At 39.7% G+C, this 15,194-nt stretch overlaps 1 protein-coding gene across 4 annotated transcripts in view; it reads left to right on the forward strand.

Moving 5' to 3' along the window:
• Positions 1 to 294: 294 nt before the first annotated feature.
• The window catches only part of CEP350 (centrosomal protein 350), a 163,915-nt gene continuing 149,015 nt past the window's right edge, over positions 295 to 15,194 (forward strand). For 3 of the 4 annotated variants that reach the window (XM_043922764.1, XM_043922766.1, XM_043922765.1), the window contains exon 1: positions 295 to 670. The gene's annotated coding sequence lies outside the window, so the exon portion shown is untranslated. The remainder of the gene's footprint in view (positions 671 to 15,194) is intronic. The other variant, XM_043922767.1, reaches the window with a different exon arrangement.

Consider the following 15,194-nt stretch of genomic DNA (forward strand, 5'->3'; position numbering starts at 1 on the left):
CAATTAGCTTCTGAAGAAAAAGGGCGGGGGATGGGAGTAGGGGGGAGACGAAGGGGCGGGGGAAGTAGGTCTCCGCTGCGGATCTACTTTGGCTCCTCCCAGGTCCTGCAAGGCTCAAACTTCGCCACACAAAACATGGCGCCCATGAGGTTCCTCTCCTCGTTTTATCTCACATTCGCCTCTTGGCCACACTCAACATGGCCCTAACCGAAGGTTGCATTCCTCTGGCTCCGACTCGGGACAGTTCTCGCGAGGTTTGCCCGGACCCTGACTGCTCCCGCCCTGCCTCGCGCCGCCGCCACAGCCACTGCCGCCGGCGCCGCTCCTCCTCCGTGTCAGTTGTTGGGCTGTAATGGCGACTGGGCCGCCGCTGCCGAAGTGACTCCCGGGCGGGGGAGCCGGGCCAGACCTGCGCCAGAGGGAACTGCAGAGAGCCGCAGCTCAGGGGGTGGCTTGCTGTGGGGGAGGGGAGGCAGCCTTTCTGCCTCTCCTTCCTTCTCTGCAGACCGGCGGATCCCGGGAGCCGGTGCGAGGCGGGCAGCCGGTGCGTCCCCGGAGCGGGGAGGCCAGGCCGGGCAGCCCTGGGGCCGGTCGGGGCGGCGTCACTGCACCCTCCGCCAGGCCCCGCGGGATGCACCGTAGGGGCCGAGGGCGGAGGCGACACTCTCAGGTGAGCTGCGGGGGGACCTGGCTAGGACCGCGGATGCTCGCTGAGCCTCCGCTGCCTCTGTCCGCGGTCCCGGGTCCGCGGCGGCGGCGAGAGAGGCGGGGCGGGGCGCGGGGAGCCCTGGCCCAGCCTGGCGTCCCCCTGAAGGAGCCTCCCTGGGTCCTGAAGCTTTGCTAGGAGGGCCATTCTGAGACCTGGGTTTCAGGTCCCACCGGTGCCTGCCGTGGACGAGATTTCCTTCTTTCCCTCCAGTGCCTGACCGCCCCCCCCACCGCCCCTCCTCTCTTCAGGAAAGATGTGAGATACACTCTTGCCTTTGGTCTGCGGAGAAGTGTCCCTTGTTCATTTGGAGATCAGGCATATTTTGGGAAATTCCGGGGAACTGGCTACAGTGGCAAGGATGACTAGTTTCTGTTCCTTTTTGGTGGGAATAAACATTCTCAAGTATAGGGAAAACTTTGATCTTCTGCTTCTCTGGCAGCTGCTGAATGTAGTCTATTCATTTATTCACAAGTGGTGGAGGGGGAGATTTAAAAAGCTTGTACGCTTTGTAAATTGTCAGTATTCTCCCCCGCCCTCTTCTAAGTGTAGCCTAACATGCTAAATGACATTTAACTAATGTCACAAACATGGGTTGGATTTTGACTGGCTTTTCGGATAGGAAGTTTGCACATAGGTATAGATTTTGATGTGGTTTTGGTGTAGCAGCAAGTCCTCCATATAGGAAAAAAAATGCGTTGTCAGGAATAGTGATCAGTATCCATGTCTGTACTCCACCTGATTGTTTTGTTTTGATGGTGATCCTTGTTTTGAGTTTCGAAAAGTCGTTAATGGTTATGTTGCCATGTTAACGATACCTCCTCCAGTCCTGTCTTTTAAAGGTTTTAAAAGAATGGCTATTTTAGGCAGATCTAGTAACTGGAAAAGGTTTGTGGAAGCAATGATAAACTCCTCTCCAATAAACATTTTCGTAGTTTAAAATATTGTTTTTAAACAAGGCAACGTGCTGCTGTTAATCATAACATGAGATTGTGACTTTGGGGGATTGTTTGTTAGACCTGTGGTAGAAGTTGCCTTAAGCCCATGGGCATGTAATAATTAGTTTTGGTGTGCTAAATTGACAAACTCCATTCAGTGTAATGAAATAAATCTGAACTGTTGAACTGTCAATGCATTCAATTTAAGATACTTTAATCAGAAAAATAAACACAAAACTAGGATACATTGTATTTGTGGATAAATACATGTGTATCTCATCTTTGCATAGTGAGTAGTAGCAGGGCATGTGTTTGTAATGATGGTTAGTTATAATATGTAAAAAAATTTCATATATATGTAGAAGAATTTCTCTGATTCTCTAAGATATATTGGAGTATAGTGTTATGTAAGAGTGTTAATACTTGAACAACCAGCCTCTTGTTGGGTAATCAATGAATTATGAAGTTTAGAATTTTTTTTTAATGCTCTAGTTGCTAGTCTCTTGTCCATTTTATAACACTTTTACCGAAGAAAGGAAGATGAAGTCACTGTCTAATAAATTTTGTTGTTAGTTAAATAGCTGTAAGTTACTGTTGGAGCAAAAAGAAGCTGCTGCTAAAATAACTTACATCATTTTTTGGTGTGCTTCCACATAAATTATCTTATTTAGGCCTCATAGCAATTTTATAAGGTAGATTTGACAAATGTTTTTATTTTGCAGTTGTGGAAATTGACAGGGAGTAAATAAATAACAAGTTCATTTATTTATGTGAATGATGCTGTTATTTCCACAGATGATCAAAGGCTTTAAAATTTTTATTTACTTCATTGAGGTATAATTGACATATTAGTTTCAGGTGTATAACAGTGATTTGATCTTTGTATATATTGTGAAGTGATCATAAATCTAGTTAACATCCTAGGATTAGTATCACCTAAAATTGGATATTAATATAGATATTTCTGGGATTTGTTATCTTTTTACATCTGAAAGAAGTTATTTTTACTTCCTTTTGGTAAGCCAGAAGTTCCTTATATTGATGACTGTCAGTTCTTTAAAAACATTAGTATTTTCATAGCACTGGGTTAATTAGTAACAAGTCATGAATTATTGTAGTGAATTGCTTTACTTCTATATGTACTTTTTGGTCGAACAGTGTTCTTAAGAAATTATAGTTAATTTGTCATCTTTCATTTTGTTTGGATACTGAGAGTTCTGTCATTTTTAGTATTTCAGATAGTTTATATTTTTGTTTAGTTGAAACAGATATTCAAGCCACAAGCAGCGTAACTGAAAAGTATTGACATCTTGGTGATTTTATTATAGAATCGATGATTTAAAAAGTTAACTTGCCGCCTATACTTGTGATTGCTATTTTTGCCTTGTGGGGCAAGTTGTGAAGTAATTTTCTTTATTGGTTTTTTTTTTCCATGTCAATTTCTAATGTCACAAAATAGCTTCCCAAACCTGAATTATTCTTTTTTTGTGTTAATATTTTTTTGTTCCGTGAGCACGTATAACTTCACATTTGCTAGTGGTTTCTTTGGGTTATTTGCCTTTCTCATCTAGTCTGTAAGTTTCATGATGGCAGAGATTGTCTATCAACTATTGTGCACCCGGTGCCTAGCACACAGAAAAATAGTCAATAAATATTGGCTGAATAAACTGACTAGAGAGTGGTGTTGGTATAGTATATAAACGAAGTAAAACACTGGTTCATGGTTCCTAGGCACACATCCGCTCTTCTTAGGAATATACGCCACAGGTAAATTCAGCTTCGCTGGGTAGCAGGGGAATGACAGCCTGGGATTAAAAGATACTGAGAATAAGCCACAGGTAGATCCTGAAAACTTTATTGACTATTTTAATGGTTTGCCTAGATGTTCTGGCAGTAGTTATTGTAATTTAAAGGAAATGGGAGCTTTAAGACCCTGACCTGTTACACTAGTACTGTAATTACAGGCTTTAATAACTTTAAGTCACTTCTTAATTACAGCATTGGGAGTTTTAAATCTTAAAGGCTAGCTAGTCCAATTCCCACGTTTTATACATAAGTAAATAGAGGATCATATAGAGGAAATATCTCACCCATAGTTGATTTCATAACCGAAGACTCCACTATGCAGACTCTACTATATTTGTTTAATATGAAGATGATTATCAAATCAGAGGGTAATTGTGATGAACCAGCAATCTCTTCTCTATAAGAAGAAATTGTATTAGTTGAAGGCTCAAAAGAGGTCTCGCTTTTCATGAATCAAAAATATTTTTTAACTTAAATATGAATCTCAACCCTCTTCTCTGTCGTTGGGACTTTAACATGGTACAGCTGTTTCTGGAAGGAAATTTGGCATTCCCTATCAAAATTAAAGCTGCACATATTATTTGGTAGAGTCATTTCTTTTTTAGGAGTTTACAGAAATTTTAATACAGAAGCACAAGAACACATCTATAAGGATGTTCATTTTAGTATTATTACAGATAGATGTCTACAACATTTATAAATAGCAAAAACGTCCTAAATGTCCATTGGTTAAGGGAATAGTTAAAATTACAGCATATTTATGCTGTGTCGTATAATACAGTCGTTAACAGATTGAGGGAGAGCGATACTTCATGAGAAGTAACTGAGTGTTTCTTTGAGCGCAAGGATCATGGCAGCCTATTTTCTGGGATCACATCCTAACCATTTATTAGCTGTGACCATTAGCAGCTTACTTAAACTCATCCGTAAAGTGGATATAATTATAGTTCTCACCTGCCAGAGCTGTTATGAGAATTAAATGAGTTAATGTTTAAGACCTAAGTGAGCACAGAGAACCTGCCTGCCAGTGCAGGAGACATAAAAGGCGTGGGTTCGATCCCTGGGTCTGGAAGATCTCCTGGAGGAGGGCGGCATGGCAACCCACTCCACTATTCTTTTCTGGAGAATCCCCATAAACAGAGGCACCTGGTGGGCCACAATCCATAGAGTTGTAAAGAGTCAGACATGACTGAAGTGATTTAGCATGCATGCACACAAGTCCTACATAGATATTTGCAGTTACTGTTATGTTCTGACAGGGAAGAATGTTCATGATATAATATTGAGTGAAAAATATTAGCTGCACTAACTGTGGAATGAACAGTTAAAACTGTGTAAAACAGTGTAAAACAAAACATAGTGTAAAAACATAGGCTCTGTAAGGGATAGACATTAAACTATTAGTGTGTTTATGGCTGGGAGAGTAGATGACTTTCTTTTCTTTTCCTTTAGACATTTTTGTGTTGTTAATTGTAAGTTCCACTTTTTATCATTTTTGAAACTTTTTTCTGAAAATAATATTGAGGCAGAATTCTCTATTATACAATCATATAAAGGTATTTTTGAATATAATTTTTCAGAGAGCTACAGAGTTCATTCACAGAATATCACATGATTAGATTCTATTTTAAAACTTTTATTAATGGAAAGTTAAAACTAATCTATGAAAATTTCTAGTGAGTGTATTTATTTTTCTTCTCACCTTGTGACCTTACCTATTATTTCTTAATTTACAAAGTAAGCACAAAGACTGGATCAGTGTTTCTTAAACCTTGGATCCCCAGGCCGTGCCGTGATGCCATGAGGTACCTGGGAGCACCGAAGTAAAATTTCATGGGCTCTGTGGAATGTTTCTAAATTCTTGAGGGAAACAGTTATACTTGACAACTGTAGGTTCAGTTCAGTCCAGTTGCTCAGTCGTGTCCGACTCTTTGCGACCCCATGGACTGCAGCACGCCAGGCCTCCCTGTCCATCACCAACTCCCGGAGTTAACTCAAACTCATGTCCATTGAGTTGGTGGTGCCATCCAACTAGCTCATCCTCTATCGTCCCCTTCTCCTCCTGCCCTCAATCTTTCCCAGCATCAGGGTCTTTTCAGATGAGTCCCCTCTTCGCGTCAGGTGGCCAAAGTATTGGAGTTTCAGCTTCAACATCAGTCCTTCCAATGAACATTCAGGACTGATCTCCTTTAGGAGGGACTGGTTTGATCTCCTTGCAGTCCAAGGGACTCTCAAGAGTCTTCTCCAACACCACAGTTCAGAAGCATCAATTCTTTGGCTCTCAGTTTTCTTCACAGTCCAACTCTCACATCCATACATGACTACTGGAAAAATCATAGCCTTGACTAAATGGACCTTTGTTGGCAAAGTAATGTCTCTGCTTTTTAATATGCTGTCTAGGTTGGTCATAACTTTCCTTCCAAGGAGTAAGCGTCTTTTAATTTCATGGTTTCAGTCACCATCTGCAGTGATTTTGGAGCCCCCCAAAATAAAGTCTGCCACTGTTTCCACTGTTTCTCCATCTATTTGCCATGAAGTAATGGGACCGGATGCCATGATCTTAGTTTTCTGAATGTTGAGCTTTAAGCCAACTTTTTCACTCTGCTCTTTCACTTTCATCAAGAGGCTCTTTAGTTCTTCATTTTCTGCCATAAGGGTGGTGTCATCTGCATATCTGAGGTTATTGATATTTCTCCAGGCAATCTTGATTCCAGCTTGTGCTTCTTCCAGCCCAGCGTTTCTCATGATGTGTTCTGCATATAAGTTAAATAAGCATGGTGACAGTATACAGCCTTGACGTACTCCTTTTCCTATTTGGAACCAGTCTGTTGTTCTGTGTCCAGTTCTAACTGTTGCTTCTTGAGCCGCATACAGATTTCTCAAGAGGCAAGTCAGGTGGTCTGGTATTCCCATCTCTTGAAGAATTTTCCACAGTTTATTGTGATCCACACAGTCAAAGGCTTTGGCATAGTCAATAAAGCAGAAATAGATGTTTTTCTCGAACTCTCTTACTTTTTCAATGATCCAGCGAATGTTGGCAATTTGATCTCAGGTTCCTCTGCCTTTTCTAAAGCCAGCCTGAACATCTGGAAGTTCACAGTTCACGTATTGTTGAAGCCTGACTTGGAGAATTTTGAGCATTACTTTGCTAGCGTGTGAGACGAATGCAGTTGTGTGGTATTTTGAGCATTCTTGGGCACTGCCTTTCTTTGGGATTGGAATGAAAACTGACCTTTTCCAGTCCTGTGGCCACTGCTGAGTTTTCCAAATTTGTTGGCTGATTGAGTGCAGCACTTTCACAGCCTCATCTTTGGAATATTTGGCATTTTTGAGACCACTGATCAAACCATTAGTTTGAGATACTGTGCTTGAGATTGTGCTCCTTTCCTTTGGGTGTCTTTTGAAGACAGTGTGTCTTCAAAAAGCTAGAATTTGCTGTATGGCTCAGGAAACTCAAGCAGGGGCTTTGTAAATCTAGAGGGGTAGGATGGGGAGGGGAAATGAGAGGGAGGTTCAAAAGGGAGGGAATATATGTATACCTATGGCTGATTCATGTTGAGGTTTGACAGAAAGCAGCAAAATTCTGTCAATCAATTATCCTTCAATTAAAAAATTAATAAAAAAAAAAAAAGCTAGGTTTTGGTGGTGGTTGTGATTAAAAGTAGTTCTGTGCAGAAATCAGTGTGAAACAGTAAATCAAAATGGCTGTATCCAAAGTGATTTCAAGGTTTGAAAAATTGTATTATCTATTAGATGCACACATCCCATTAATAGGTAATTGTGGTTATTTAGTAATTAAGATATTTCTTTTAATTTGATATGTGTTTTTCAAGCAACTAATAAGTTGTTAGGCTATAAATACTTATTAGGTTGTACGGACCTAACTGCCTAATAAATGGGACTATTTCCATTAAATATTTTTTTAGCCTATGGTCACTGTGAAAAATAACTGAGACACTAAAGATTCTGTGAACTGAGAAAGCTTGGGAACCTCATGAACTGTTTGACTGGGACACCCACAGTATAAAATAGATTTTCCATGGAAATATAATATACATAGCTACATATATATTTATATGTAAAATGAAATGGAAGCTTCACTTTAAAAATCCAACACACTGATATTTCAATTTAGTTTTATTTGGTTTCAGTAAAAAATTCATGCTTCAACCTACCAGATTGATTTCTTTTTGATCTGCTAATGGTACCATTACTGCGTATTTGAAAAACATAAGGCTAGGTGACCCCTAACTTCCAACTCTAATATGCTCTGTTCTCTATAATTAGTTATAAATGGAGTTGGACTACACTTCCATAGATACATCTCTGAAAATCTGTGTAGATGCTTCACTTTCTTGTTGAAATGATGAAACATTTAAATTCTATGGAAAAATAATGATGTAAAGGAGATCTTGTTATAGATGGAAGGATATTTTTGCAACCAGAAGAATTGGATTTATCTTTGATATGTTTGGGGCTAGGTGATTTTTTAAAAAAATAACCAATTAAATTTTTTGTTGTTGTAAGTGGACTTAAGACATTTCTCCCTTTTAAAAACTAGATTTAAAAATCATGCATGAGTGATAATAGCACTGGCTTCATTTATGTTAACAGGCTTCATTTCATTCATGATTTTCATGTCTAAATTTATAAGAGTATTTTCATTTAGCTTGGGGCTTATTTTAAAATATAAAATGCATCTATATAGCTATTATTTTATAATCCTTATTTTTTAAATATATTACCATGAGAGAAATTTTTTGCTTTACAGTGATTAACCTGTTCATCTTATATGAAATACTTTTGGGTGTTTTTGTTTTTGTTTTCTTTTGCCCTGTTTGCATTTACGAATTGGATTCTGATACTTATCAGTGGGACCATCATTCAGCAGACAGGTCTGGGGCACCTACTATGTGCTGTGTACTGTGCATGGACTAGGGATATAAAGAGGAATAAAACATCATCCCCACAGTCCCATGTAAGAGACAAATATGTAAATAACTCTATGGGAGTGGGGGGTAAGAGGAAAGGTAAAGTGCTGCAGATCCACAAAGTGGGAGTGACTACACAGTGTCAAAAAGTCAGAGGCTTCCAATGAAATAAAAAATTTTTGTATTTGTTTCCTTAACAGCCTCTAAATTAGCTAAATTATTGAATATTGAAGAAAACTCCTGAAAATTATTTTTCCTTGCTTGTTTCCTCACAAGGTGATAAATGCAATCCTTACCCAGCCTTCTATACTCCAGAGGCCAGACTGCTTTAAAAAATTCAAAAGCATATCCATTGGAAAATCTGCCTTCTTTCTCAGACTCTCCTTCTCCGCAGAGTGTTAACAGTTTCTTCTGTATCAGGGACGCTTTTGTAGTGAAAATTTCATACTTTAGGGGGAAAAAAAAATCCTGCCTTGCACCATAAGACATTTGTATAGGGATATATTCCTTGAAATCAGTTTAGAGGAGTAAATATTCAGAATGGATAACTAGATAGTAGGTGGAACAAAATATAGGTTCCTATTTTTAGGGTTTTAACAATAATAGACTGGGGTACCTTTAGTTAGGCTCTGGTTTAGCTCTTCATTTCATATCAGTGGAGGACACTGCATTCTTTGCAGTCCTTATCCAGCCTATTATATATACTCCAGAGGCCAAACTGGTATCAAAACATTACAGTTTTTTTGGATTTCCTGGATTATAGGAGGTCATTCTTCATTTGTAAAAGTAGTTGTTGAGGTTTGTATTTTATACGTGAGAAGAGATGAGGCTAATTTTCAGATAATTTGTTTTTGTATATTAGGGGAGTATTGGTTACTCTGAGAATTTACATGGAACAGTACAGGTCTGATTTAGAGCTGGAATGTTTTCCTCTTTTCCTAGCCTGGTCCTTACTAAATTTGTCCATTTTGAGACTAGATAGTATGATTATTGCAGGGTTGGTTTGGTTTTCTCAACCTTTCAGGCAGAGATGGTTGTTACATAGGGTCTGATAAAGATGAGAGAACTGAAGCAATGGTATGGAAGTACTCCTTGGGAGAGCCAGAACAGAGTCGCATCTCTCATCTTTTATCCCCAGTACCTGGCACATGGTTGGTGCTCAGTAAAAAGTTGAGCTGAATGAGTCTATGTGACTGAATGAGAGCGCTTTCAGTAGATGTGAAAGGAAAATTTGCTGCTAGAAGATACTTGAGAATTGGCTATTTGAAAACGTCATATCTTATTTGTATATACATACAATAAGCATGGGCTTCCCAGGTAGCACTAGTGGTAAAGAGTCCACCTGCCAGTGCAGGAGATGTGAGAGATGCAGGTTTGATTCCTGGGTAGGGAAGATCCCGTGGAGGAGGGCCTGGCAACCTACTCCAGTATTCCTGCCTGGAGAATTCCTTGGACAGAAGCCTGGTGGGCTTCAGTCCATAGGGTCACAAAGAGTCGGATATGACTGAAGCGACTTAGCATGCGTGCACTCATGATAGGTACAGATCAGTGTTTCTCATACCTCTTGGTATCAAGACATGTTATACTCTTGAGTTATGGAAAATTCGAAGAGCTTTTATGTGGACTATATTTATTGATATATGTTGTATTAGAAATTTAAACATTTATTTATTTAAAATAGCCATAAACTCATATCATATTGGGCTTCCCTGGTGACTCAGATGGTAAAGAATCTGCCTGCAATGCAGGAGACTCTGGTTCAGTCCCTGAGTTGGGAAGATCCCCTGGAGAAGGGAATATTAGTACATAATATTTTAAAATAAAAAAAGCTATATTTTCCAAAACAAAGAAAAAATTAGTGAGAAAGTGGCATTGTTTGGCAGTTTTCATATCTTTTTAATGCTTGGTCTAATAGAAGGTGTCTGGATTCTCATATCTGCTTCTGTATTCAGTCTGTTGTGATATATGTCATGGAGCCTTTGGGAAACTCCACTACATGCACTCTGATGAGAGTGAAAAAGACAAATAAAGTCTTAATGTTATTATGGAAATAATTATGAATTTAAAGACACCCTCAAAAGGGTCTCATAGACCCTCAGAGATGCCTGGACCATACTCTGAGAGCTGGTGGTATAGATTATAAATTCAAAGGGTCTTAGAGGTCATATAGTGTAATTATTGACTTGTGGGTATTTCTTGCTTGTGCAACTGGAATGCAATAGGAAATACCTCGTTTGTTTGTTTTTTGGGAATAATCACGAGTTGGATTTTGGAGATGATGAGTGTGATGTGCTTTGAGATTTCTAAATAAGCAGTTGGTTATATGGGTTAGGCTATCAGAAATAAGATCTGACCATAGTTTCAGAAATCAATAACATAGGTTCTGTATCATTGTACTGCACTTGGTCTTCTTATAGTACTGTAAACTTAATTTTCAGTAGACTTGAGAATACTTTTGTTATTTATTTGCCTGAGGAGTTTTAGTGTAAATTTTACAGTGAGTTTAACTGTCATCTTACAGAGAAGCAAGTTGTTTTGTGTAAAAGTCAAAGCATAAATGAACAATACTACTTTGTTCAGACTAAAGTCAGATATCACAAGAACTAAAAAAGAAACTGTATTTGGCAGTTTACTCTATATGCATCAAGTAAAATATAAATGAAAGCTCCAAACAATGGACTCAAAAATAAAGGGAAAGGAGAGGGCTACAGAAGCAGGGGAGTAGTGTTGGGGAAGGGACAGACAGCTAACTCCCAGAGTAGCTCAGGGTGAGACTAACTTGCCAGTAGAAAATGGAAACACAGTTTCAAAAAAGCTATGATAAATGGTTTAAAAAGAATCTAGTTAAAAGTGGTATAAATAAAAAGCAGGAAAACCTATAAATCAAATAAGACTGCAACTAAAAAACTATTTGCTTGATAACAGTCATAATCTAAGGCCAACAAGGAGTTCATACTTCATGAATCACCAAAATAGTGACCTCATAAGAGAAGAACAGACGTAGAGAAGACCAACCAGAGCTGAGAAATTTAAAAGAATTATATTTATGTCTTATCTTTCCCTCTTACTAGGCAGGCTGAGAGTTCATAAATAGGGGGAATGGAAAAAAAAAAATTGAAAAAGTAACTTTTAGAGGAAAGGGACCATAAGAATACCTCATCTGTTTTAACATTTCCTCACTCCAGGTTCTCTCAAGAAATTTGGTAACCATCAATTACATTCTGTCTCATATGTATCTCTAGCCTTCTCTTCTCTCTGAAATCTCAGCATTTATACTTAATCAAATCTTACTTAAACACAAAAATCCCTCAACACAACACCCTCCTCCATTACTGCTGCCTTTTCCTTTATAGACTTCTCAAAAGAGTTGAATATGTTTTCTATCAGTGTTTAGAAGATACTTTTCAGCCCCTCTCCAAGCAGTTCCAGTGAACTTGGTACCCCCATTTCTCCACATTTAGCTCTCAGTAAAATCACCAAAGATCTCTTTATCTGTAAACCTAGTGAGCATTTTCAGATAACAGACTCTCAACCTGCTTGGCCTTTTGGCAGCATTCATCACATCTGACCACTCTCTTGACATATTCTTTTTCCTTTGACTTCTATACACTATACTCTGATTTTCTACCTCCACTCTACTTCCCTTTCTCAATCTCCTTTGCTAGCTAGTCCTTGTCTTTCAAATCTTGAGGTGCAAGAGAGTTTAACCTTGGGCCCTTTTCTTCTCTAGTACTGTGTTTTCTCCCTGGGTGACCTTTCCTATGCCCAAAGCTGCCATCTGTATGCCAGTGACTGCCGTTATATGAATGACCATTAGTGGCTTTTAGAGGTTTGAGAGAGGGAGAGATCTAGATTTAATTTCCAGTTCTGTCTCTTATTAGCTGAATGACCTTGGACTAGTTCCATTGTCTGATACTATTTCTTCATCAGTACAGTGAGTATAGGGATAGTTGCCTCATGAGATTGGAAATAATGTATGGAAAGCAATGTGCTCCTTTGGCCCACATAGAAGAGACACAGACTATGTTAGCTATGGTTATTTCCTACTAAATGCCCTCATGTTCATCTGCCATAGTGGTAGAGGTCTGTGATTTTGCTTCCTGGTTTAAAATGATTGCTGTTGTCAAGTGTTCTGGAACTTCAGGAGAGAGATGCTGTCAGGCGGTTGGGGAGTAGGATTAGTTCTCTCCACTGATGCTCATCTTTATGAGATCAACAGTGTTTTGGAGCTTCAGGCTTCAAAGAGTAGATGGAAAATAATTTCTAGAGCTGTAGTTCTCAAAGCTCATATGTATTGCGATTTCTGTAGACCTTTGAAAATACAGGTTTTTTACTTCTTCTCAGATCCACTGATTCAGCATCTCTTGGGAGTAGAGCCTTGGCATCTGTTTTTAATGTATGTTATCCAGGTGATATTTCCTCTAGAACTGCTTTAGAAAGTATGCTCAAGAGACAGAAACTCCGCAGCTGCTTGGCGAAAGGCATTGCCTGGCTGCTCAGAATCTCACTTATAGTGGGAATGATTGGGAATGTAGAATTTTTGTTATTGGATTTCAGTATATATCAGAGTTCATATCTGCTGAGGATATACACTCAACGACATCATGATACTTCCAGAATCAGGAAATTTGATTGCTAACAGACATGGAATTCTTTTTTTTTAATTAAGTAATTAATTTTTTATTTATTTTTGACTGTGCTAGACCTTTGCTGCTCTGCATAGGCCCTCTCCAACTGTGGTGAGCACAGGCCACCCATTGCTCACCCCCCCACCCCCCCAGCTGTAGAGTACAGGCTCTAGGGCACACGAGCCTTAGTGGTTGCAGCATATGGGCTCGGTAGTTGCGGCCCTCAGGCTCAGCAGTTATGGTGTATGGGCCCAGTTGCTCTGTGGCACATGGAATCCTGCCAGACCAGGGATCAAACCCATGTCCCCTTCATTGGGATTCTTATTCACTATGCCACCAGGTAAGTCCCAGACATGGAATTCTCAACAAGGCAGGTGTGTTTGCCAAATTGTAACCTTATAGTTTGCAGTGATGTATGAATGTTCAGTTGCTGAGTTGTGTCTGACCCCATGGACTGCAACCCGCCAGGCTTCTCTGTCCAGTATTCCAGGGAAGAATATTGGAGTGGGTTGCCATTTCCTTCTCCAGGGGATCTTCCCAACTCAGGGATCAAACCTGTGTTTCCTACCTCTCCAGCATTGGCAGGTGAATTTTTTTTACCACTGTGCTGCTTTGGAAGCCCTCTAGTGATACCCCTCTAGTAATTCCCACAAAGTATCTGTTTAGCTGGGGCCATACCATTCCCCTTCAAAAAACACTAAGACTTTTATGAGGTTGAAACCATGGGTCTAGTAGTTAATCTTTGCTCTGGGTGAGTAGCTGGGAGATATGTCTTCCTTTTCTGAGTAGTTTGTCCTGTTCAGTGAATCTCGATGGCAGTGTATTATTAAGTGAGAGTCACTCAGTTGTGTCTGACTCTTTGTGACCTTATGGAGTATAGTCCATGGAATTCTCCAGGCCAGATTACTGGAGTTGGTAGCCGTTCCCTTCTCCAGGGGAATCTTCTTAACCCAGGTCTCCCGCACTGCAGGGGGATTCTTTACCAGTTGAGCCACCAGGGAAGCCCAAGAATATTGGTGTGGGTAGCCTGTTCCTTCTCCAGCGGATCTTACTGACCCAGGGATCAAACTGGGGTCTCCTGCATTGCAGGCCGATTCTTTACCAGCTGAGCTGCAGGGACTTATTTCTCCAGTTTAACTGCTCATTACATTGTACATGTCTAGAGAGTGAATAAATGAACCTCAAATACAGTTTATACATAGTTCTTGTACTGTTTTTTGACCTAATTGTGATAAGGTCTTTACTTGATTATAGCCAGAGCAATAACTTTGTCTTTTGCTCCAGTCTTCTGATTCATTGTACATTAATGATGGATGATATACTTTTATCAAATGACTCCCATTTTTTCCATGGTATTGTACATTTAACTTATTAAATGGTTAGCTGTAACCCTCTTCTTTGCCCTGCTATCAGCAAGGTCAATTATACTTTTTTGTATGTGTGGCTTATAGTTTATTTTGCCATATATTCTTATAGGCTACTTGCACAATAGTGTATGAATTTCATTCCTGTTTCCCACTGGCTTACTGGCCTAGTGATGTAGATTAATTGTGTTCCTCTTCCTTTCTTATGAGTAGTTTTCTAGCCTGACTTTCTTTTTTTTTCTTGGTCATGCCTTGCAACTTGTGGGATCTTAGTTCCCTGACCAGGGATCGAAACCAGGCCCCTCTCCACAGTGAGAGTGTGGAGTCCTAATCTCCGGACCTGCTAGGGAATTCTTAGCCTGATTTTTCATCTACCTCTTCTGCGTCTGTGATCATGTTGCTTGTCACTTCTAATGATTTACTTCACTCCCTTTCCTATATATCCTTTCACTGGCAGCTTGTTCTTTGATTCCTTTTTATTTTTTCCTGTTTCTATTTGAATATGTATGTGTCTCTCACTGAATTGTGAACATTAAGTTCAGTTCAACCCAGTTCAGCTGCTCAGTCATGTCTGACTCTTTGCGACACCATGGACTGCAGCACGCCAGGCCGCCCTGTCCATCACCAACTCCCGGAGTTTACCCAAACTCATGTCCATTGAGTCAGTGATGCCATCTAACCATCTCATCCTCTGTTGTCCCCTTCTCCTTCTGCCTTCAATCTTTCCCAACATAAGGGTCTTTTCAAATGAGTCAGCTCTTTGCATCGGGTGGCCAAAATACTGGAGTTTCAGCTTCAACATCAGACTTCCAATGAACACC

The sequence above is a fragment of the Cervus elaphus genome, chromosome 14, assembly GCF_910594005.1.
Source record: "Cervus elaphus chromosome 14, mCerEla1.1, whole genome shotgun sequence".
NCBI classification, from domain to species: Eukaryota; Metazoa; Chordata; class Mammalia; order Artiodactyla; family Cervidae; genus Cervus; species Cervus elaphus.